General features: G+C 41.3%; 1 protein-coding gene across 6 annotated transcripts in view; it reads left to right on the forward strand.

Moving 5' to 3' along the window:
- The first annotated feature begins 2,376 nt into the window (after window positions 1-2,376).
- Window positions 2,377-23,427, forward strand: part of PHC2 (polyhomeotic homolog 2) — a 161,515-nt gene continuing 140,464 nt past the window's right edge. For all 6 annotated transcript variants that reach the window (XM_078145513.1, XM_078145512.1, XM_020983397.2 and 3 more), the window contains exon 1: window positions 2,377-2,465. The gene's annotated coding sequence lies outside the window, so the exon portion shown is untranslated. The remainder of the gene's footprint in view (window positions 2,466-23,427) is intronic.

Consider the following 23,427-nt stretch of genomic DNA (forward strand, 5'->3'; position numbering starts at 1 on the left):
CTAGGTGGCACAGTGGATAAGCTCCGACCTTGAGGTCAGCAAGACCCTGAGTTCATATGTGGCCTCAGACAGATGATACTTACTAGCTGTGTGATCCTGGGCAAGTCACTTAACCCCGATTGCCTCACAAAAAAAAAGAAGAAGAAGACTGGGAAGGTAGAAAGGGTTCAAGTTATAAAGGATTCTAAATTCTAGAAGATTTTATATTTGATCATAGAGGTCATAAGAAGCCACTGGAATTTATTGAGTAGAGAGGATGACACAATCACACCTGAATTTTAGGAAAATCACTTTGGCAGCTGAGTGGAGGATGGACTGGAGCAGGGAGAGACTTGAGGCAGACAGACCCACAAGCCACTATTGTAACAGTCTAGGTAGGAGGGGATAACAGCCTGCACCAGGGTGAATGCTTGAGTGTAGATAAGGATATGTATGCAAGAGATGTTATAAAGGTGAAAAGAAATGAGATTTGACAACAGATTGAATATATGGGGTATTCCATGAGTGAGGGATTGAGGATGTGAAAACAAAAAAGAGAGAGAGAAAAAAAGTATCAGGGAAAAGATGATCAACAGTATCAGAGGCTTCTGAGAGATCAGGAAATATAGGGAATGTTGCTTGAACTGAGTCTTGAAGGAAGTCAGGGACACCAAAGAGGTTGAGGTGAGAAAGAAGAGCATTCTATACATGGAGGACAGTCGATACAAAAACACTAGAAAGAGAAGTGTATTGTCATCAAGAATAGTGGGCCAATATGACTGGAATGTAGAGTGTGTGGAAAGGAGTAATATGTGACTGGGGAGGTTGGAAGGGGACACATTGTGGAGAGTTTTAAGTATCAAAAGGGTAGCAGGAAGACACTGTTGCTGATTGAATGGCGGGAGGGAGGGTGACATGGACTGATCTGAATTTATCATTTTCACGGCTTTGGGGAGGATGGATGGTGGTGGTGGTGATGATAGCATATGTATAGCACTTTATCTCATGGTTTGTAGTAGGGAGAGGCTAAGAGTTTTGAGGAAAAATAATGAGTCCTGTTTTGGACATACTCCGTTTGAGATGTCCACAGGTTAGTCTAAAATATCTAGAAGGTAGTTGGTGATTTGGGACTAGAGCTCAGGAGATAGCCTAGGACAAGATGAATAGTTAGATATAAATATAGATGGATAGATATAAATAGAGAGTCTGGGGAGTCATCTGCACAGAGATAATACCGGAACCCAAGAGAATTAATGAAGTCACTAAGGTAGAGACATATAGAGAAAAGAGAAACCAGTACAGAGCCTTAGGGGACACCCATAGTTAGGGGGGCATGTTTTGGATGATAACCCAGCAAATGAGTCTGAGAAGGAGCAGTAGCACAGCAATGAACCTGGAGCCCTTCCCAACTCAGCCATTTACTAGCTGTGTGTCCTGGGCAAATTACCTGAGTTTCTTCCATCTATAAAATGGGAACAATATCGATTACATCTAACCCACCAAGTTGGTTTTTTTTTTCAAATTAAAATCCATGGGGGAGGGGGCAGCTAGGTGGCACATTGGATAGAACACCGATCCTGAAGTCAGGAGGACCCAAGTTCAAATCCTGCTTCAGACCATCACTTGACACTAGCTGTGTGACCCTGGGCAAGTCACTTAACCCCAATTGCCTAACAACAACAACAAAAAAAGGTCCACGTCCGAATTGTTCTAAAAAGTGCCAAGTCTCAATGAGGAATTAAAAAAAATTCTTTGCAAGTTTCTCTCAGTGCTCCTTGTCCTGGCCCCTAACGCCAAGCCTCTTCTATGTGTTGTTGTTCAGTCACGTCCAACTCTTCCTCATTCCATTTGGGGTTTTCTTGGCAAAGATACTGGAGTGGTTTGCCATTTCCTTCCCCAGCTCATTTTACAGATAAGGAAACTGAGGCAAACAGGATTAAGTGACTTGCCTAGGGTCACCTAGCTAGTAAACTGCTGAGGCAATCTGCATTTGAACTCAGGTCCTCCTGACTCCAGGCCAGGTGCTCTATCCACTGCGCCACCTTCTACACTGTGCAGTCTTCTACGTGACTACTTCAAATACTTGAGGACAGCTAGCATGAAAACCTTTCCCACCTCTCTCTTACTCCTCCCTTCTCCAAAGCAAACATCCCGGCCTCCGCTTAGCAGAGTAGTCCAGGAGCGCACGTGGGGGGCGGGGCAGCAGCCCCAGCTGTGACCACTAGGGGGGAGGCAGGAGGTCAGGACTGGGAGGAGTTCCTGCCCCGGAGCCCCACCCACTTCCCCGTCGCCATGGTCACGGGCTCAGGTTCCCCAGCCCTGCAACCGTCCATTGGCTGCAACAAACACGTGACGGCGGCTGGAATGCTAATGTGACGGTTCTGGTCCCCCGCCCCCTCAGTCGGAGGCTCAGGCTGGCCGGCAGGCGGGCGTCGCTCAGCCCGCGAGGGGCGGGCCGCGGGGCGGCACCTGGGAAGAGCGACCAGGTAGGGGGAAAGGGGGCGCAGGAGACCGCAGGGAGCGGGAGGGGCCGCGGCCGTGGCTCCGCCGGCTTAACCCTTTGGGCACCCAGCTGTCACCCGCAGGAGCGAGCTGCCGGGCGTATTTCCGTGGGAGCTGTAGAGGGAAAGGATGGGGGGAGGGGGGAGGAAGAGGGGACGGTGCGGAGCGCGCGCGTGCACGCGCGGCCCGCCCAGGGTGAGGGGCTGGAGCGCGCCGCGCGGCCCCGGGGGTGGCGTGAGCGCGCTCCCCGGTAACCGTGCTGAGCGCGCCCGGGTTGGGGGCGCTGGTCTACACTGGTGCACGCGAAGCTGGAAAGTCTAGTTGGGAGAGGCGGGGATGGACAGGCTGCTCCGGGGCAGGACACATCTGGACGGCTGCTGCGTCCGATTCTATGCATCCCAAGCTAGAAAGAGGGGAGCAAGGAAGGGCTAGGGCCTGGAAGGACCTAGGGATGCTTGGTCTGGAGCAGAGATGAGGCGGAGGCTGGGGTTGGGGTGTAGGCGTGATGAAGGTCTTCAAGTATCTGAAGGAGGGATTGGTCTTGTTCTCTCTGGCCGGGGTCATTGAGCAGGCAACCAGCATTTGTTAAGCGCCTGCTATGTGCCAGGCACTGTTCTAAAGACTGAAGAAAGACAAAGAACAGCCCCTGCCCTCAAGGAGCTCACTCTCTAATGGGGAGACAGATGTACCAGCTGTGTAAAGAATGGGATGGAAATTTCAAAGAGATAAATTTAGGTTTGATAGGAGGAAAAACTCCCTGACAATCAGGGTGGAATGGGCTGCCTCAGGAGCTAGTGGGTTTCTTCTCATTGGTGGTCTTTAAGCGAAGGCTGCATGATCTTTTGTCCATTGTCTTCTACTGAGGATACTGTTTGAGTTTTTGAATTGGAGCATCCAGAAGAGGGCAGTTAGGGTCTCTGGAGGAGTGAATATCCATACTGCCTCAGTTACTGACTTTGTATGTATGTTCATGAGAACCTATCAGCCTCAGTTTCCTCCTCTGTAAAATGAGGATAATTATTACTTGTAGTAAGTACCTGCCTCAAAGAGTGGTTGTGAGGATCCAGTAAGATAATACACGAAAATGTGCTTTGCAGAGACCGTAATGCATTATGTAGTTGTCGTGAAGGAGGAGCTGGTAAAGGGGGGGAGGGTGTTTAACCTGGAGAAAAGAAAACATAGAGGAGGCATGATGGCCATCTTTAGATATTTGAAGTACTATTATGTGAAAGAGGGATTAGGTAAACAACAATTGCAGTAGCACAAAGGAAATGTGAGAGGCACAAATCTAGAGACATCTGCATCCCAAATGTACAAACAGACTATTTGTGCCTGACCTGGAGTAGAACCTTCCCAGGTCACACTGTACTGATCAGCAGAAGTCGAACACACTGTACCTAGACCCTAATGACATCATGATGTCATTGGTCTTCTTCCAATACAAAGGATGGACAACATGAAAACAATACTGCTGGATTTGAAGTCTGAGGACCTAGCTTCAAATCCTAGTCCTGCCATTTATTAACTTGTGTGTGACCTTGGATTTATTAACAACCCCAGTTTCCATAAGTGTTAAAAAAAAATGAGAAATTAGATTCCATGTTCTAAATCTGTGATCCTATGATACTAAGTTTCTTTTGCTTAACTTCACAGGGCAGAACTATAAGCAATGGTGAAAGCTATAAAGGCAGATTTAAGCTCCATATAGAGAAAACCTTTTACTAACACTTACTCAGAAGGGAAAGAGCTGCCTTGGTAGATAATATGCACTCCTCTATTCTGGCTATTAATTTAAAAGTTTAAATACTACTTGCCGGGGATGCCATAGAGGTTTTTTCTGTTGAAGTATAGGTTGGATTAGGTTGAAAGTTTCAAGCCTTTGGCTGAAAGCTGCCTTAAAGAGACAGATTGCCCCACCTCTTGTATACCCTGAAGTTCACACCAAGTTGAATAAAGGTAAAGAAGTCCAATGAAAAACTACAGTAAGCAAATTCTTCTATGGCAGAAATGACCAAAAGGTCAGTCAGAAGCCTGAGGTCTTTAGGAAAGCGGGTCCACCAACAAAGTCTGAGCCAATACAGTATAGCTTTCCACTGTCATAAGAGAGAGGACTATGGATAGCTTGCAAGGTTCTGTGCCCAGAGGCATCAAGAGTGCAGGCTTCCCTTAGAAATCTCTGGAGTGGATCTTGGTCTTGGCACAAAGCCCCAGTTCAAGAACTAAAAATTGGAGAGATTGAGTAAATCAAAGAGAACACTGACCAGTATAAAACTGTTTCTCAAATCTAGAGCACCCTCAAAAGAAAGGAATGACTTAACTCCATGAAAACTGCAAACAGATTCTGAAAGGAAAAAAATGGATTTTCCATAAGGGCTACATGCATACCTAGGAGAAATGATACAAGAGATTTAAATATGAAATAAAAACTCAGGAGAAAATAATTGAAAGGAGAATAAATTAGAAAATAAAGTGGTAAAAATTTACACAAGAAATGGATACCCTGAAAACCCATTTTTCATTCTTCCTCAAACCTTTTATAGATTCCCCTTTCCCCACACTCTCAGCTGAGAAACTTGCGTCATATTTTACAGAAAAAAAAATTGATACCATACTTCCTGAGTTCCTTCTCCCCTCTTCCTTGTCTCCTATTCCTCAGATGCCCTCTGATGCTCCATCATCCCTGTTTCACATGAGTAAGTGACCTTACTCCTTCCCGAGGCTAAGTCCTATAGACCTGCTAAATTGATGCCATTCTTTCCCATTTCCTCCAACTGTTTTCCAATCTCTTTGTCATCCCTACTCTAACACTTATTTTCAATCTCTCCCCTGTACTGGCTCCTTCTCTTCTGCCTACAAACATGCCCATGTTTTTTCCATCTTCAAAAAAACCCTCATTTGGGGGTATAGAAATTTGTGCTGCCCTACAGGAAAATAGAAGAGGAAGGGGATAAGAGAAGAGAAGGGGGGGAGATAAAAGGGAGGGCAAATTGGGGGAAAGGGTATTCAGAATGCACACTGTTTTGGGGTTGGGGGAGGGAGGAGATGGGGAGAAAATCTGGAACTCAGAATCTTGTGGAAGTGAATGTTGAAAACTAAAAATAAATAAATTAATGAATTTTAAAAAAAAGAAAGAAAAAACCCTCATTTGATCCTTCCATCCCCACTATCCTCCTATATCTTCTCTTCTGCCCTTTTTGGTTAAACTCCTGGAAAAGGTCATCTACAACAGGTGTTTTACTTTCTCTCTTCTCAACCCCTTACAACCCAGCTTCCGATCTCATCATTCCACTGAAATTGCTCTCTACAAAGTTATCAGGGATCTCTTGATTGCCAGATCCAGTGTCCTTTTCTCAATCCTCATTCTCCTCAACCTCTGTCTAGCTTTTGACATTGTTGATCACTTTCTCCTCTTTGGTACTCCCTTCTTTCTAGGTTTTCAGGGCATCACTCCTCCTAGTTTTCCTCCTGTTATCAAACTTCTCCTCAGTCTCTTTTGACGAATCCTTATCCAGATTATACCCCCTAACTTGTAGGTGTCCCACAGGGTTCTGCCCTGGGCCCTCTTCTCCCTCTATACTACTTCCCTTGGTGATCTCATCAACTCCCATGGATTTAATTACCATTTATATACTGACAGTTCTCAAATCTACCTATCCTGCCCTAACTTCTCGACCTCCAGTCTCACAATCTCCAGCTGCCTTTCACATATCTCAGATGATGTCTAGTAGACATCTAAAGCTCAACATGTCCAAAACAGAATTCATTATCTTTCCCCTAAACACTTCCCACCAACTACCTTCCATATTACTGTAGAGAGAAACACTATCTTCCCAGTCCTTCAGGCTCTCAACCTAGGTGTCATCCTTCATGCCTCACTGTCACCTCCTTTATCTACTCTGTTACCAAGGCTTATTGATTCTGCCTTTACAACATCTCTCCAATGTGGTTTATGGAGTGTTCAGGGAGTACCTCCACCTCTGCTGTGAATGCTTGCCAAGCCCTTTTCAAGGCTGCTTATCCACCTTTGGTGTCTACCTGTCACCCAAGTCTCACCTGTGGCTTCAAGAAGCTATAGATCATGCACAGTGGCTATACTCTGGTAAAAATTGTCTCAGCCGATGGCCTAAACCAGGTTAAGGGTAATTGACAGGCCTCAAACCTGTCAGTGAGTTAGGGGGATGTCTACCCCAAGCATGTGAAGACTTCTCCTGGGTGGAATGGGTAGATGAGAATAATTTGTTCCAACGGCCCATGAAGGCAGCTGAAGCAGATGCTGTGGAGCACTTCTGCATTGGGCCATTGCCAGTCATTCTGACTTTTGTCTTACCACTGGACTTCAGTGACACTGAAAGAGAGAGTGAGGTTGATGCCTTTGTGCAATTCTACCTCACTTAAATCCAATTCACTTGAAAGTCAAGACATCATCCTATTATGTCCTTGGTCCTCTTCTAAAATGAAGGACAAACATCAACACCAACACCCCCCCTTCTCACAGCCACCACTCGCATGCAGCCCCTCATCACCTCAGGCCTAAAGAGATTATTACGGTAGCTTGCTTGTGAACGTGCCTGCCTCAGGTATCTCCCCCACTATATTCCATCCTCTATTCAGCCACCAAAGTGATTTTCCTAAAGCACAGGCCTGACCATGACAGCTCCTTCACTCAATAAACTCTAGTTCCTCCCTTTCACCTCCAGGATAAAATACAGAATCCTCTGGCATTCAAAACCTTTCATAACCTAGTCCCCTCTTATTTTTCTAGTCTTCTTATGCCTTATTCCTTGTCACATGATCTTCACAGTGACACTGGCCTCCTTGCAGTCCATGAAGAATATCCTCTGTCTCTTAGGTGAAAGTGAGAGATTTCCCTCTAGGCATTTTCTCCAGTATCTCCCATGCCTATGATGCTTTCTCTCCTCATCTCCACCTGTTGTTGTTCAGTTATGTTTGACTCTTGGTGACTCCATTTGGGGTTTTCTTGGCAAAGATACTGGAGTGGTTTGCCATTTCCTTCTCCAACTTCTCCACCAAACAAGGTTAAGTAACTTTCCCCAAGGTCACACAGCTGGTAAGTGTCTGAGGCCAGATTTGAACCAGGAAGATGAGTCTTCCTAACTCCACTGTACCACCTACCTAACCCATGTCCTCCTACTAGCTTCCTTTAAGTCTCAACTAAAATCTCATCATCCACAGGAAGCCTCTTCCAACCCTTTCTAATTCTAGTGTCTTCTCTCAATTATTTCCTGTTTATCGTGTATATAGCTTGTATTTTTGTTTGCTTATCGCCTCCCCCATTAGATTGTGAGTTCCTTGAGGGCAAGAACTTGCCTCTCTTTGTATTCTCAAAAATTAGCAGAGGGCCTGGCACACAGTAGTTACTTAAATGTTTATTGACTGACTGAAATGGCTCTCTAGAACTAGAACAGACTAAAGAGAAATCTATGACTCTATGAGATAGCAAGAAATATTTGAACAAAATGAAAATATTGAAAAAAATAGAAGAAAATAAGATATCAAATATAAAAAAAGCTGACCTGGAAATCAGGTCAAGAAGCAATCATTTGATAATCACTAGACTCTCTGAAAAAAATCATGATAAAAAAACCTGGACACTCTTTTTAAAGAAATTATACATGAAAACTGCCTATATTTTAGAACCAAAGAGCAAATAAAAGATAGAATCCAGGGATCACCTCCAGAAAGAATCCCCAGAAGGAAAAGTCCTAGGAATGTAATAACCAAAAGCTAAAGTTCCCATGCAAAAGAAAAATTACTACAAGATCCAGAAAGAAGCAGTTTATACACCATAAAACTGCAGTTGAGATTATATGAGACTTAGCAACTTTTATGAAAAATGAGAGGAGATTTTGGAACGTGATATTCAAAAAGTTAAAAGAGGTAGGTTTACAACTTTACCTTGCAAAGATGAGTATAATCTAGGGGTAGGTGGGGTGGGAAGTGGAACTGCTTAATGGAACAGTCAAGTCAACAAGCATTTATTAAGCACTTACTGTGTATCGGGTAACTGTGAAGAGCCCTGGAAATACAAATACAAATGCAAGCAGAAAGAAGGACTGCATCTGGCCTTAAGAAGCTTACAATTTTGATGAGGAAAGACTCGAAAGAGCTGAAAAGTGGGGGGTGGAGGATGTACCTGCTCATGGGCAGAGAGTGGAAGCCCAGTAAGTCAGAAGAGGAGTGAAGAAGTGAACACTTTGAACCATGTCTGTTGAAAAGATCAGACCTGAGTAGGGACTTTGAAATATAAACACAAAAGTCCAGAAAAACCTAGAAAGGTAAATATTTCAGCATTTAGAAAGAGGTATATGATGATGTAGTGCTAACATTCTAATAGGAGGAAAAGAAACAAAATGTTCCTTCAGAATTTTAATGTCTTCAAAAGATATTGAGAGAGATGAAGGAGAAAAATCAGATGTCTTGGGGAATGATTTTGCACTGGCCTCCTTGTTCCCTCATGCAAGATATTTCACCTCCTAACTCTATACATTTTCACCACTGTCCTCTGTGACTGCAATTTTCTCCACCTCTGGCTTCTTCAGCTCCCAGCTAAGATTCCGCCTTTTGCGAGAAACCTTTCTCAGCCTCTTTCATGCTAGTGCCTTCCTTCTGCTGATGATCTCCAATTTATCTTGTGTATATCTCGTTTGTACATAGTTGTTTATATATTGCCTTCCCCAATAGATTGGGTGCTGCTTGAGGGTAGGGACTTTTTGCCTTTCTTTTAACCCCGTACTTAGGACAGTGCCTGGTACATAGTAGGCACTTAATAAGTACTTATTGACTTAACTTGTTCTGAGGGTTTGAAGAAGGAAAAGAGAAGGGGGGGGTAAAAGGAAGAATACACTACTGTAGAAAAGAAGGGAGAATCTACTGTTTCTTGTAATTGGAGTATGTGAAAAGAATGTAACAACCACAGTGGAAAGGGTGGAGGGTTTGAAAACACACACACACACACACACACACACACACACACACACACACTTTCTCTCTTTCTTTCTAGTTTGTAGACATATCTCAAACTCAACAGAGAAACAAATGGAGACAATGTTTGTGTGTGGGAGGGTGGGGGTGGGAATAGGATTTAGAGGGATGATAATATTGGTCACAAGGTGTAGAAAGAGACTTGCATTTTTGGATATAGCCACTGTGTGGATTTGTTTCTTTTGACTATGCTTACTTGTTTCATAAGTTTTTTTTTCTTTCTTTAGCTTTTTCATTGAGGAGGGAGAAGTCAGGGGTTGGAGGGATTAGCAAGAGTGATGTCAAAAAACGGTGGTGCCATTGTAACGATTTTAAAAATGCACAGCAGAGAACAGAAGAAAAAGTTCAGAAGGAAGCATGGACAAGCAGAATAATTTTGAAAGAAATGTGTAGAATTTATTATAGAATCCTAAGAAGAGCAAAAGTTATGAAATGGAGATTCATGATTTTTTATGGAATATTTTTGTATTCTGCTCTGTGTATGAAATATAATTTTTTCTTTTTGGTGTTTAAGCCCAGAATTAAAAAAAATAAAATAAAAAAAGAACATTTCAAATTACTTAAACCCATCTGGAAGGGTTGGTAGTACGAGGACCTATCACCACTGGGGACCTTCCTGCCTTAACTTTCTCTTCCCCTCTTTCTGTCTCCCTCAACCGTCAACCACTCAGAACCCATCTAAAAATAACCTGGTGGGAAGACCCATCCCCACCAGGAGTGTTCTTTCCTGTTTTCTTCTCCTTACACTGACCAGAGCTGCCTAGAATTCATCCTGGTTGTTTGACTTGACACAGCTTGGACAATATAGGAGTCAGTAACTGTTTCTTCTGTTGAAATGGACAGGCATTACCACTGCCTCTTAAAGTCCACTATCTGCCCTGCTTCTATACCCTGCTGATTCTTCCCATTCCTAGCATTACTGGAATAACCAAAGGACCCCTGGGCCTGGCCATCAGGCCCACCATTGCACTCTGAGGACTTCTGGGTCTTTCTAGCCACCCTACATCTGAATTTTCTTTTATGTGTCATCTCCCCCAATTAGAATGTAAGGTCTTTGAGAGCAGGCAACTATTTCCTTTGAATCCTCAGAACTTCGTGCAGTACTTGGCACGTGGTAAGCATGCAATATATGCTTTTCATTCATTCATTTAAAGACTTCAGAGACTTCTTCTGGTTGTTAAAAACTGAAATCACCTTGGAATTAATGTATCACATACAAAGAAGCACCTTAGCTATTCAGTTCACAACCTTGGAGTCATCCTCAATTCTTGACTTTCATTTACCATCCCCACTACCCCCCTCACACCACACACACACACACACACACACACACACACACACACACACACACACACCCCTGTTTGTTGAGGCTTGCATTCATCCTTCTCTCTGCTCATTCAGCTGCTCTCTTGGTTCAGGCTCTTATCATCACATTAGACTACTGTCAGAGCCTCCTAATTGGTCCCCTTGCCTCCAGTCTCTCCCTTTTCCAAACTTTCCTTTGCTGAACTGTCAAATGGATAGTCCTAAACTACAGGTCTGATTATGTCACTTCTCTGCTCAAAAAGTTTCAGCAGCTTCTTTAATAGCCTCTGAGATGAAATACAGCTTCCTATTTCATAATTGATCTTCAGTTTATCTTTTCAGACTGATTTCACATTACTCCTCTTCATGTGCCCCATATTAACAGCCAAACTAGCATACTTGCTTATTCTCTGTATAAGACCTAAGGAGGAAGTAGCGTGGTATTGAATTTGGAGTCAGATAACTTGTATTCAAATCTCAGCTGTACCACTTACGCCATGTGTTACCATGGACAAGTCACTTCCCCTCTCTGGCTTCAGTTATCTCAATCTGTAAAATGAGGTATTGGATTAGACACCCTCTAAGATCAAGTCAGATCAATAAGCGATTACTGTGTGCCATTATTGGCCAAGTACTGAGAACACAAATACAAGTAAAAAGTCCCTGCCCTCAAGGAGCTCACATTCTAAGGGAGAAGATAACATGTAAAAGGAAGCTGCAAAACAAAGCAGGGGTTGGGGAGGAGAGCAAGGAAGGCACTCATGGGTAGAGCAAGAAGGAGAAAGAAATCTGGAGAGTCTGAAGCAGAGCCTGAAGATGAATGAAGGAGTGACATGACTGGCCTGGGGGACTTTCTAAATGGAGGTTCTGGGAAGAACTGACCAGTGAGGGGAAGGGGCCATAGAAGCAGAGGTACCAAGGTGGGAAGGTTGCTGACATGTGGTGGTAGAGGCATCTTCCAGGGTGAGAATGCTTCTAATCAAGTGGTGGAAAACAAATGTTAAATGTCAGGAACCAAGTACGGAGAGGAATGAAGTGTCTCTTCTAGCTCCAGATCTGTGATCCTATGATGCTGCTGCTATGCCTTTATACAGGCTGTTCCCTGTGCATGAAATGCTCTTTTCTCCTTATCTTCCCCTCTTGGTATCCCTAGCTCACTTCAAGGTTCAGCTTAAGTGCTACCTTCTTGTATAACCTTTCCTTGTTTTCCCCAGTTACTGGTACTCTTCCCCCTCTTCCATTTGTGCTTATGTAAATGTTCCCCCATCCAACTTACTTGTATGAATTCCTCCCTTCCAACAATAAAATGTCAGATCCTTGATGGGAAAGATTTTTAAAATTTGTATTCTTGGTACCTACTACAGGGCCTGGCACATAGTAGATGTTTAATAAATGCTTTTTAATGTTGAATTTAATCCATCAAAAGAGCTGTGGTTTGACTGGTGTGAATATTTGCAACATTAATCCAGATTACCACTCCTTCGTTCCTCGTAGAGTTGCTGATTTTCTGTAGCCTAAAAGTTCATCCACTCACAGATGGTCTTCTGGAAATGAATCTCCCTACATTTAGCTAGGATGGTCCTCAAAGGCATGCATTCCATTGCCAGATCTTATACTATATTGCTTTTCACTTTGACTGGACTCTGCATATATTTTGTATATTGTTAATCAGATTCCTCAGCCACTCAGAAGAGAATGTCCTAGCAACTTATGCAGGAAGATCTAAGTGGATAAAGAATGCTTACTGCACAGATTTTGGCAAGCTGTTAGATGGTCTGCCCATTGAGGTAGTCTGTCAGCACATATACCTCAAACCAGAACTACCGATGCACAATGATATGGGCCCTAAATTGAGTCAGAAGAGAGTGAATTATATAGCATGTGAGAAATTGTACTGTGCTTTTAATGATTCCTAGTTATTCCCTGATACAAAAAACTGTTTTAATTTTTTTAACATGAATTTGAAAAACATCAATAAATATGAATATCTCCATTTACAAAGAAGAACAGATAAAGAGGATTATGTGTGGAGCTCTGAAAGTGTTACATAGAGCTTGAGGTTTTTTAAAAAGTATTTATTAAGTTGAGCATGGCAACTGGTAACAGACCTGCTTGTATGTCTTCCTCCTCTGAATTTCTTTCTACTGTCTTATGAATTTTTAAAATATTTTCCCCACTAAAGGCAGTTACGTGGCTTGATGGATAGAACCCTGGCCTGAAATCAGTTCAAATCTGACCTCAAGACACTAGCTGTTTGACCCTGGGCAAGTCATTTAACTTCTCTTTGCCCAGTGTGCTCAACTGTAAAATTGTTGCAGGGAAATAATATTTTTAAAGTGCTTAGCACAGTGGCTGACACAGAATAAACACTTAATGTTTACTTAATTCTTGTTCCCTCCCCTTCATCCTCTTGCCCCACTACTCTTTACTTTACCCTTGGTCTTATTGGAAAGGCCTTTAGCATTTCTTCATTTCAGATAGTGCTTACTTTTAGTTTTAGATAGCAGTTATTCGCCATATTATGGAGTGGTTAATTTATTAAACATAAATGGGTATTTTTTGTGTCTATGGATATTATAATTTTAAAATTGTTTTTGTTATTAATATAGTCATTATTTTTCCCTATTATTGAATCAACTCTGAATTCCTGGTATTAATCTAATCGGTAATAGTATATGATCTTTTTAATATGTTGTGTCCTCTTTGCTAGTATTTTTTCATTTTTTAAATTGATTTTATTTGTTTGTTGTCTTTCTCTGCTTCATCTCTCCCTGGTTTAGGTACTGGGAACATATTTGCCTATGGTTATGATTGTTCATTGTGTTTTTCATTCCATAATATCCCTTACTTTTTTTTTTTGCATTCTACTCCTCTTTACCAAGAAGTTTGTAAAAGAGGAATGTGATCAACTTTAGTAGTCTATAATTGAAATGATCCAATCCTGCTCCTCTGTGCCTTCTCTCTTCACATAACCCAGACCTTAATCATTGGTTCTTACATTTTATTTCTCTCCTTTTAATTCATTCTTTCCTTTATGATTTACTCACTGAAGGTTATTTTGCTTTTGACTATTCCCTCCCTTACTCTACCTTCTTAAACCCATTCTATCTCTTCTCCCTCTCCCCACCTGTGTCTTTGTTAAATTTCATGTATTGCTACATCTGTATATGTGTATTTAACTCTCCTTTGCCCAGTTCAGATAAGAGTGAGATTCATCAGATGTCCGCTCCCTTTACCACTGTTTTGCATATTCTTCTTCTGAGACACCCCAGTTTTGAAGAACAGTAAGTTCCTATACCCTTTTCCCTTATTTTTTCCCTGATGTGTTCCTTATCCCCTCCCTTTTCTTTCTTCTCTTGTTGTTGTTGTTTGTCCTTGTTCCTAAAGAGGAAGGTGATATCTTGACTTGCAAGTGAATTGGATTTAAGTGAGCAAAGGCTGTGCAAAGTCACCAGCCTCATCTCTCCTCCAGAGGCATTTTGGTCCAGTGGCAAGATATAGATCAGGACAAATGGAGATGGCCCTGGATGCAGTGGGAGGGAGACCTTGGCCTTTTTAAGCTAAGGTCTTTCCTGAGTCTCAGTTTGTCTGAGGCAAAGCCCATTCAGTGATTAAGGCTAGGTAAGAAGTGAGGCAAAAAATGGCCTCTTTTACCTAATCAAAAAAAAAATCAGTCTGGGAGGGGAAGACCCTCAGAGTCTCTGGCCAAAACAAAAAAAAAGTGCTATTTACACTCACTCTGAGCATCAAAACCCAAACAATGACAGAGTGAAGCTTGGGCTGGGATCTATTGCTGGCCAGTCAGTGAGAGCCAGAGTGATTTGGGTTTAAGGCATGGTCAGGTAGTTCCATTTGAATCCCAATGGGCTTTGTCAAAGCTGGGTTTCCAGTGCTGTATTTCAAGAAATCATAAATGAAACTACATGGGGCAAAAGAATTAATTGTCCCAGGTGGTTTTTTTTAAGTGATAGAATAAGTAGGGAAGAGAAAAAAAATCTAGCCTGTGACCCCAAGATACTTTGTAAGGTTTCAGCAATCATAATTTATATTCCTTTGGGCAGAGCACCCACGGGTAAGGGTATGATTCCCTCTGTTGACAGAGGAAGAGGAAGGAAGAAAGGAAGGAGGGAGGGAGGGAGCACTATTGCCCAGTTGGAACTGGCCAGTTGGGTCCCCAGTGGAGCAGCTACTGCTACTCACAATTGTTGTTTGTCCTTCATTCTTGAAGAGGAAAAATGGGAAAAAAAAACAACCAAAACCCAAAACCCCAAAACTGGGACACTTAACTCATTCTTCTCTTAAAGCCAATATGAAGGAATGTCTATTTCTTCTCCTAGCCTTGAGATAGTGGGATTCTGAAGAAACGCTTATCTCTTCTCCCCTTATTAGAACATGAGCATTGCATTATCATACAGTCCCTTCTAGTTGCTCAGATGCATTTATTTATCTTTCCAGATTTCTCATCTCCTTTATTTGTATTTCAAAGATTCTACCCAGTCCTGGGCTTTTCTTCAGGAATACTTGATTCTATTAAATTAAATGTTAGACTTTTTCTCTTATAGGATTATTCTGTTTTTCAGGGTAAGTGATTCTTGGTTATAAGGTTTTTTGTTTCCTTTTTGGAACATAATATTCCAAAAATTTATCTTTCTTAGAAGTCATGGGGGCAGGTAGGTGGCACAATAGATAGAGTGCCAGGCCTGAAGTCAGGAAGACTCACCTTCTTGAGTTCAAATGTGGCCTCAGATATCAGCTGTGTGATCCTGGGCAAGTCATTTAACCCTGTTTGCCTTGGTTCCTCATCTATAAAATAATCTGGAGAAGGAAATAACAAACCACTCCAGTATCTTTGCCAAGAAAATCCCAAGTAGGATCACAAAGAGTTGAACGCAACTGAAATGACTAAAGAACAACAATCTAGCAGTTACATCACAATGTTGTGTGATTCTGACTGTGGTGCTTTGGTATTTGACTTCTCTTTCTGGCTAGTTGCAATATTTTTTTCCTTTGATCTACAAGTTCTAAATTTTGGCTGTGACATTCCTGGGTATGTCAGTTTGGGATTTCTTTCTGGAGGTGATTGATGCATTCTTTCTAATTTCACTTTACCCCCTGATTTCTAATCTGGGCAGTTTTCTTTTATGATTTTCTAGAATATGGCATAGAGACTTTTTGTTTGTTCATGGGTTTCAGTGAGTCTCATGATTCTTAAATTATCTCTCTTTGATCCTTTTTCCCAGATCAGTTGTGTTTGATAGTAGATGCCTTACATGTCTTCTAATTTCTCAGTCTTTACTTTGATCTAATGTTTCTTATTGTCTCAAGGAATCATCAAAATCTGTTCGCTCCATTCTCTTTTGCAGGGTGTCTCTTATTTTTGTAAGGTTTTCTACATTGTGCTCTAAGCTATTTATTCTCTTACCATTTTTTTTCTTGAGAACTCATGTCTTGGGGCAGCTAGGTGAAGCAATGGATAGAGCACTGGCCTTGGAGTCAGGAGGACCTGAGTTCAAATCCAGCCACGAACACTTGACTCTAGCTGTGTGACCGTAGACAAGTCACTTAACCCCAATTACCTCACCAAAAAAAAAATTAAAAAAATATATATATATATATGAGAGAACTCATATCCTTTCTAATTTCCTTTTTTAAAAAAAATGTCTTCCAGTATTTCTTCCAGCCAATCAAAGGCGTACTTGTGGCCAAGCCATCCTCTTCTCTGTAGTTCTTATTGTATTTCTTGTAGAGTTACTCTCTTCTGGATTTTCCTCTTGAGCTTTTTAAAACTCATAATATTTGATCATTGCATTTGTAGTTTTCTTCTGTTTATTCATATCTCAACTTGAGTTTGTAGATTGGGAGTTGGTACCAGGGCCAGGCCTTCTGTCCTTCTGCACTTTTGGATGAAGTGGGCAGGCTTTGTTTGTTCCTGTTCCCTCTGTAATCTACATGCCACTACCAGTGAAGCTCTAAATGGAGTGGCTGGTACTAAGACTATGCCTTCTAGTGCAGAGCCTGGCTTCTTTCATTGTCTCTTGGTGACTCAGTGTGGGTGCTGGCCTCAGGTCTTTTGTTTCCTTCTCATTGTGCAGTCCCCAGTTGAGAGTTGGTTCTATCTCTTGTTGAGTCCTAGGCTGATTTTGTTACCCTCTTTGTTGTTTTGATGGGCCAGGGCTGAGAAGACAGAGCACTTAGTATGTTTCAGGCCCCATTTCCTAGGAATCTGACCTCCATTTTGGATCCCCACTTAAAGTTCCCATGGGCTTCAGTCCCTGTTACTAGAGCTCATGCTGGCCTCCTCTACCACATTTCTTTTCTAAGTATCCTTATTCTTCTGCTTACTTATGGTGTCCTGGACTGAATGCGGGAGCCCATTGGTATTTCTTTTTTGGCAGTCATGATCATTTTTCCAGCTGGTGTCCTTTTAGGTCTTTGCTGGGGTGTTTGTGAGAGAGCTGGGCTTCTCTAAGACCTTTCACATCATCATTTTAATTATAAGCTCAAAAACATCTGTATTTTAAACACCAGTGTATCAGTGGGAAATATTTCTAAAGCAGCTATCTATATATAGTCTGGCCACCTAATCATTAGTGCAAAGATCATTATTAGTACTAGAATGAATATGAGAAATGCAGTATGCAGTTAAAACAACTTCAACCCTACCTGTTTTTTTAACATAAATTTTTATTGATATCTTTTGGTTTTATATCATGTATATTGCCATCACTGGATTTTTCTCCTGCAGAGCACCTCTTATAATAAAGAGGAAAGGAGAAGAAAAAGATCTGCAAAGCTCAGCAGCATGTCAGACAAGTTGTGACATTCTGTGCAATATTCAATACCCATTGCCCCTCACCTCTGCAAAGAAGTGGGAAGAAGTGTCTTCTCCTATCTCTTCTCTGGGTTCCAGTTTGAGCATTATAATTTTGGAGCATTCAGTTCCTGTTGTTTTGTTGTTGTTCTGTTTACATTGTTTTTGCCCATCATGTATATTGTTTTCCTGGTTCTCTTTGAATCAGTTCATTTAAGTCTTACCATGGTTCTCTTTATTCATTATATTCATAACTTCTTTTTAAAATAAATTTGGATTTATATCTTTGGTTTTCATATTGCCTAGATTTCTTCCCACATCCCTCTGCCTCTCCCAGAGAGCCATCTCATATAATAAAGGATTTTTTAAAAGGTAGTGAAGAAGAGGGGGGAAAAATCAGCAAAGCCAATTAAAAAGTTGGGTTTTATATGCAGTGTTCCCCATTTGTAGCCCCCTACCTCTGCAGAGGAGTGGGAGGAGGTATCTTTTCATGTCTTTGGGGCCAAGCTTCTTCCTAATCTGATGACATCTTCAGTTTCACTGTTCAGTGGTGGTTGTTCTTCCCATTTATATTGTTGCAATGTTTGTGTGTATAGTTTTTTTCTGGCAGTGCTTACTTCACTAACACCAACCAGTTCATCCAAATCTTTTGATGTGGCTTTGTATTCATTATATTTATTATTTCTTATAGCACAGTAGTATTCCATTACATTAATGGACCCATAATTTTTTTTAGCTATTTCCCCCGCTGATGAGTACCCAGTTTTTCCCCAGTTCATTCCTTGCCCCCCATAAAAAAGTGCTGCTATAAATATTCTGGTGTGTATGGAACTTTCTTTTGTCATTGACCTCTTTCACACATATGCCTAGTAGTGAAATATCAGGTTAAAAAATAGAGACGTTTTAGACACTGTGCATATCATTTACAGTTGCTTCCAAAATTGTTAAACCCAATTCACAGCTCCGCCAACAATTCAATAGCAATTTGACCTATTTAAACAAGCTACTGATACCCTCCCCTTCCAGATGGGAAATGGATACAAGAGCTTACATTGACATAGGCTACAACCATTTAAAAAAATTAATTTATTTATTTTTAGTTTTCAACATTCACTTCCATAAGATTTTGAGTTCCAGATTTTTTTCCTCCTCCCTCCCTTTCCCCTGCTACAACCATTTTTTTTAATGCAGTTAAGTGATCATTCACTGCAATGAAAAAACAGATGAAAAATAGAAAATATCTAGGGTGGCAAAGTGAATAAAGTGCTGGTGCTGGGCCTGGAGTCTGGAAGATTCCTCTTCGGCAGTTCAGATCTATCCTCAAAAACTGACTAGCGGTGTGACCCTGGGCAAGTCACTTAACTGTATTTGCCTTAGTTTCCTCACCTATAAAATGAGCTGAAGAAGGAAGTGGTAAACCACTCCAGTACCTCTGCCAATAAAACCCCAAATACAGTCACAAAGAGTTGGACATGACTAAACAACAAGAATCAGTGTTTTTACAACAAATAATTTTATCTGTCGGTGACAGTGGAGCCACCATATTTGTACATTACAGCCCCCAACATACTACATGACAAAAACAGAATTATACTAAGGGAAAAAAAGTAAAGAGCATTTGGACTGGACCAATTGTGCAGAGAGGAGGTCTGTACTAGAGGCAGCAGATAGAGTGCTGGGCCTCAGTCAGAGTTCAAATCTAGACCCAGACACTTACTAGTGACCCTGGCTGGGTCACTTAACCTCTATTTGCCTCCATTTCCCCAACTATAAAATGGGGATCATAATAGCACCATCCACATCCCAGGGTTGTTGTGAGGATGAGATGAGAGGATATTATTTTTAAAAGGCACTAGCACAGTGCTTGGCACATAGGAGGCACTAACTTGGAGGGCAATGAGCTGTTGATTCTTAAGATATCTGAAAAAGAATAAGGTGTTGAATACATGGTGAAATGTGATTGAGAAAACATTAATAACCTATGACCTATGTGCCTCCTTTTCCAAGTCTGTAAAATTTTCCTGATAGTAGACTGTACTTGCACTCAGGGAATCCTAATAGAAGAATGTGATGGGATCAGGGCAGGCTTTCTCAGAGGATATACTGCAATAGACCACTGTTGACTATAATTTTTTTAATTGGTAAAGTATAACGCCACCTTTAGAGCTTTACTCAAATAAGATGTCTCATGGATATGTTAAGATTGTATAAGATTGCTTAAAAGATGAAACAACAGAACTAACTTTGTTGACTGATTATACAAGTAAATATCAATTAAGTCATGGAAAGGGAGATGTAGACCCACCAAAGGTGTCTCCTACAGACATGGAGCATAGAATGCAAGTGGAAAAAGGATTCCCCATAGAGGTACTCCAGATGTTCCTTTGAGGTAGATGACTACTGAATACCTCATGCCCAGGTACATTGCAAAGCGTCATAAATGAGATCCATAATCACGCTAAAGTGCTTGGCCACAGAGGAAAAGCATGTGTTTGAGGAAAGTCTGTTGTCCAGACTATGTTATCAATTTGGATGGACAACTTATAGAACTTGTCCATCAACACATGTATTTGGACTGCAAATGGGTCCAAAATTGAATAGAAAAAAGCTTGAATTTGGGAAATTATGCAGTGCTTTTAATTACCCCTAGTTCTTTTTTCCTGAAGCAAAGGCCCATCTTTCTAATACAATGTTCTTCTCATAATGCCATATATCTGTAAAGCATGGAATACCACAGTCTCAAAAAAAGATCAAGGCTTTAGATCAGTGGAGAAATACATCGCAGACACGACTAGGCTACAATGTTCTACCCATGAAGACTGGCACAGCCAAAGTGGCAGAAAAGATATCAAAGAAATGAATGACTGGAAAGGGAGGTGGGTTGTTTTTATAGTCAGAATGTGGAATAACGTGTGGATAGTCTGTGGAGGCCCCAGTAGTCACAGCAATCTCAAGAGATCAAGATTAAAGCCCTTATAGAAAATTAACAAGAGAGCACAGCATGAGAAGCAATAGATGGGTTGGAATTCACACCACTGGTGGGAATATAGAGATTGATTTAAGTGTTTCCAATTGATGCTAGATGGTTATGAACATCACAACATATGAAGAATCAAAATTGCAGGTGACAAAGTGATGAAGATTTATATTGTAGCTGTAAGTAAGCTACAGTGTGTTAATGATGATCATTTGAACTCAGATGCAAGTGCTATCAAAAACAGTGTACCCTCAAAAGAAGAGGGGGGTAGTTTTCTGTTCCAGATAAGAGATAGCCAGCTTGTTTCACTTGAGCCAAGGAATGTTAAAAGATCTAGAAGAAGACCTTTACACTGGTAGATCCCTTATGGAGCATTTATGGTTGTATGGGACAAGGATTTCATGAGATGAAAAGGAGAAGTTGCCATTTTCACTGTGGGAGGGAATATTGTCATAGAATCACAGAATTTCAGAGTTAGAAAGGAGCTTAGTAGCCATCTGGTCCAACCCCTACCTGAAAAAGAATCTCTTCTACAACATCCCTGGAAAATGGTCGTTTATCCTTTTCTTGAAGACCTCCAATAAAAGAACTCACCCCCTCCTGAGATAGCACATTCCACTTTTGGATAGCTCTGTTTGTTAGGAAGTTCTGCCTGTCATCATGCCTCAATTGGCAGTTTGGGACTTCAACTCCTTGTTCCTTGTTCTGCCTTCTGAGGACATACGATACAAGTCTAATCCTCTGTGTGACAGCCCTTCAAACACTGAAAGGTCTCCTGTTGTCCCTAAGTTTTCTCTTGTCAAGAATAAACACTCCAGGTTCCTCCACCTGATTCTCATACATCATGAACCCTTCACCATTCTGGTTGTCTTCCTCCATGCCCTTCAGCTTATCAGTATCGTTCCTAAAAATGTGACACCCAGATCTAGACACAATATTCCAAATCTAGTCTGATTAATTCAGAGTATATAGAATTATTACCTTATTCGTAGAAATTATTCCTCCAAATGGAAGGGGATAAGAAGTGAATATGAGAAAAGGAAGTGAAGGCAATCGTTAAACATAAATTTTTCTAGAAGTTTGGGTGAGAAATGGAGGAGAAATGTAGGATTGTAGCTTGAGAGGATGGTAGGGCTAAGTGAAGGTTTTTTAAGGATGCCGGAGAGATTGTGGGCAATAGGAATAAGCCTGTAGTTAAAAAGAAAGATTATAGAGAGAGGGTGGATGATTGCAGATGCAAAATTCTGGAGGAAATGGAAGGGGTGAAATAAAGGGAGTAAGAAGAGGTGTTGGCCTTGGTGACAAGGATCACTACTTCATCACAGAGAGAAAGAAGGCAGAATGAGGCATTATGTCACAGGGTTTTGAAATGTAGAGAAGAGAGCTGATGGTGAATGGCCTTTGCTTTTCTTAGTAAAGTATAAAGCAAGGCACTTTGTTGAGAGGGTAGTGGAGGAGGTGGTATAGGAGACTTTAAAGGAGAAGAGAAGGTTTGAAACAGCTCCCATAGGGATTATAAAAAAGACTTAATTAGGGGGGAGCAAAAGGTTTGCCTTGCTTTAGTGAAGAAGTTGATATTAGATAACATCCATTTGTAGTGGAGCCAATTAACATGGTTGCATGACAGCACTGTTGAGCAGTATGTGAATAGGTGTGGAGGAGGCAAATGGGAGTAATTTGGCAGGGATGTGAGAGTGGAGAACAGCATGATGTATTGGTTATCCATAGGGTTAATGAGGTCACAAAGGGGGGAAAGGAAAGCCAGAACAAGGTGATACAAGTTGGAGTTAGTGGGCAGGGGAGATTCTAACAGGGGATAAAGTACTTTGCTCAATATCCAGGATATATGAGGGCTATTTGAAAAGACTCCATTTGAGTAGTACAGCCTAGCATCATGGATAAGCTAGATTTTGTGGTGGGAGAACATGATTTCAAATCCTGCCTCTGACACAAATTGAGTAATCCACGGCAAGTCCCTTAAATATTCTTAATCAGTTCCTTATCTACAAAATGGAAATAATATCTACCTTGCCAGGTTGTTGGGAGGCTAAAATGAAATCATGTATGTAAATTACTTTAAAAACCTTTAAAATACTATATAAATGCTAGCTATTATTGTTATTGAAAGGATAAATACTAGTATTTTTTAAATGTCTGGTTTCTCTCCCATTACACTGGACTACATTGATCAAGCTACAAGCAGCTTGGGATTGCCAGGCTGCTATATGGATATCTAGCTAGGGACATAACAGGAGGGGGAAGGAGAAGATTAGTTGGGAACATAGGAACTAACGCCCATTTATGACTATCTTTTCTGGATATGATGTGTAGGTCCCATGTTTTAGACCATTGCCATGATTCTGGTACAGTCTGCTCCTCTTGCATTCAGTGTTTTCTTTTATCTCTTTTCTCCAGGCAAGTTTATTCTGTAAATTTTCATAATAGAAGTCTTAACATTATAGGATTGAGGTGGAGACAGTTTCCCAACCCAGAGACAGCATGATAGAGATCTCTGGATTTTAAGTCAGGGGGATTTGGTTAGAGTCTGCTACCTACTACCTAGGTGTGTGACACTTAACCTTTCTGGGCCTCAGTTTTCTCCTCTATAAAAATGAAGCTCTTGATCCATAGATCTCCTCCTGAAAGAGATCCCCAAAGGAAAACTCCTAGGAATATTGTAGCCAAATTCCAGAGTTCCCAGGTCAAGGAGAAAATATTACAAGCTGCCAGAAGGAAATAGTTCAAGTACTGTGGAAACATAATCAGGATAACACAAGATTTAGCAGCTTCTACATTAAAGGACCACAGGGCATGGAATATAATATTCTGGAGGGCAAAGGAGATAGGATTA

The sequence above is a fragment of the Phascolarctos cinereus genome, unplaced genomic scaffold, assembly GCF_003287225.1.
Source record: "Phascolarctos cinereus isolate Bilbo 61053 unplaced genomic scaffold, phaCin_HiC Scaffold_726;HRSCAF=1367, whole genome shotgun sequence".
Taxonomy (NCBI): Eukaryota; Metazoa; Chordata; class Mammalia; order Diprotodontia; family Phascolarctidae; genus Phascolarctos; species Phascolarctos cinereus.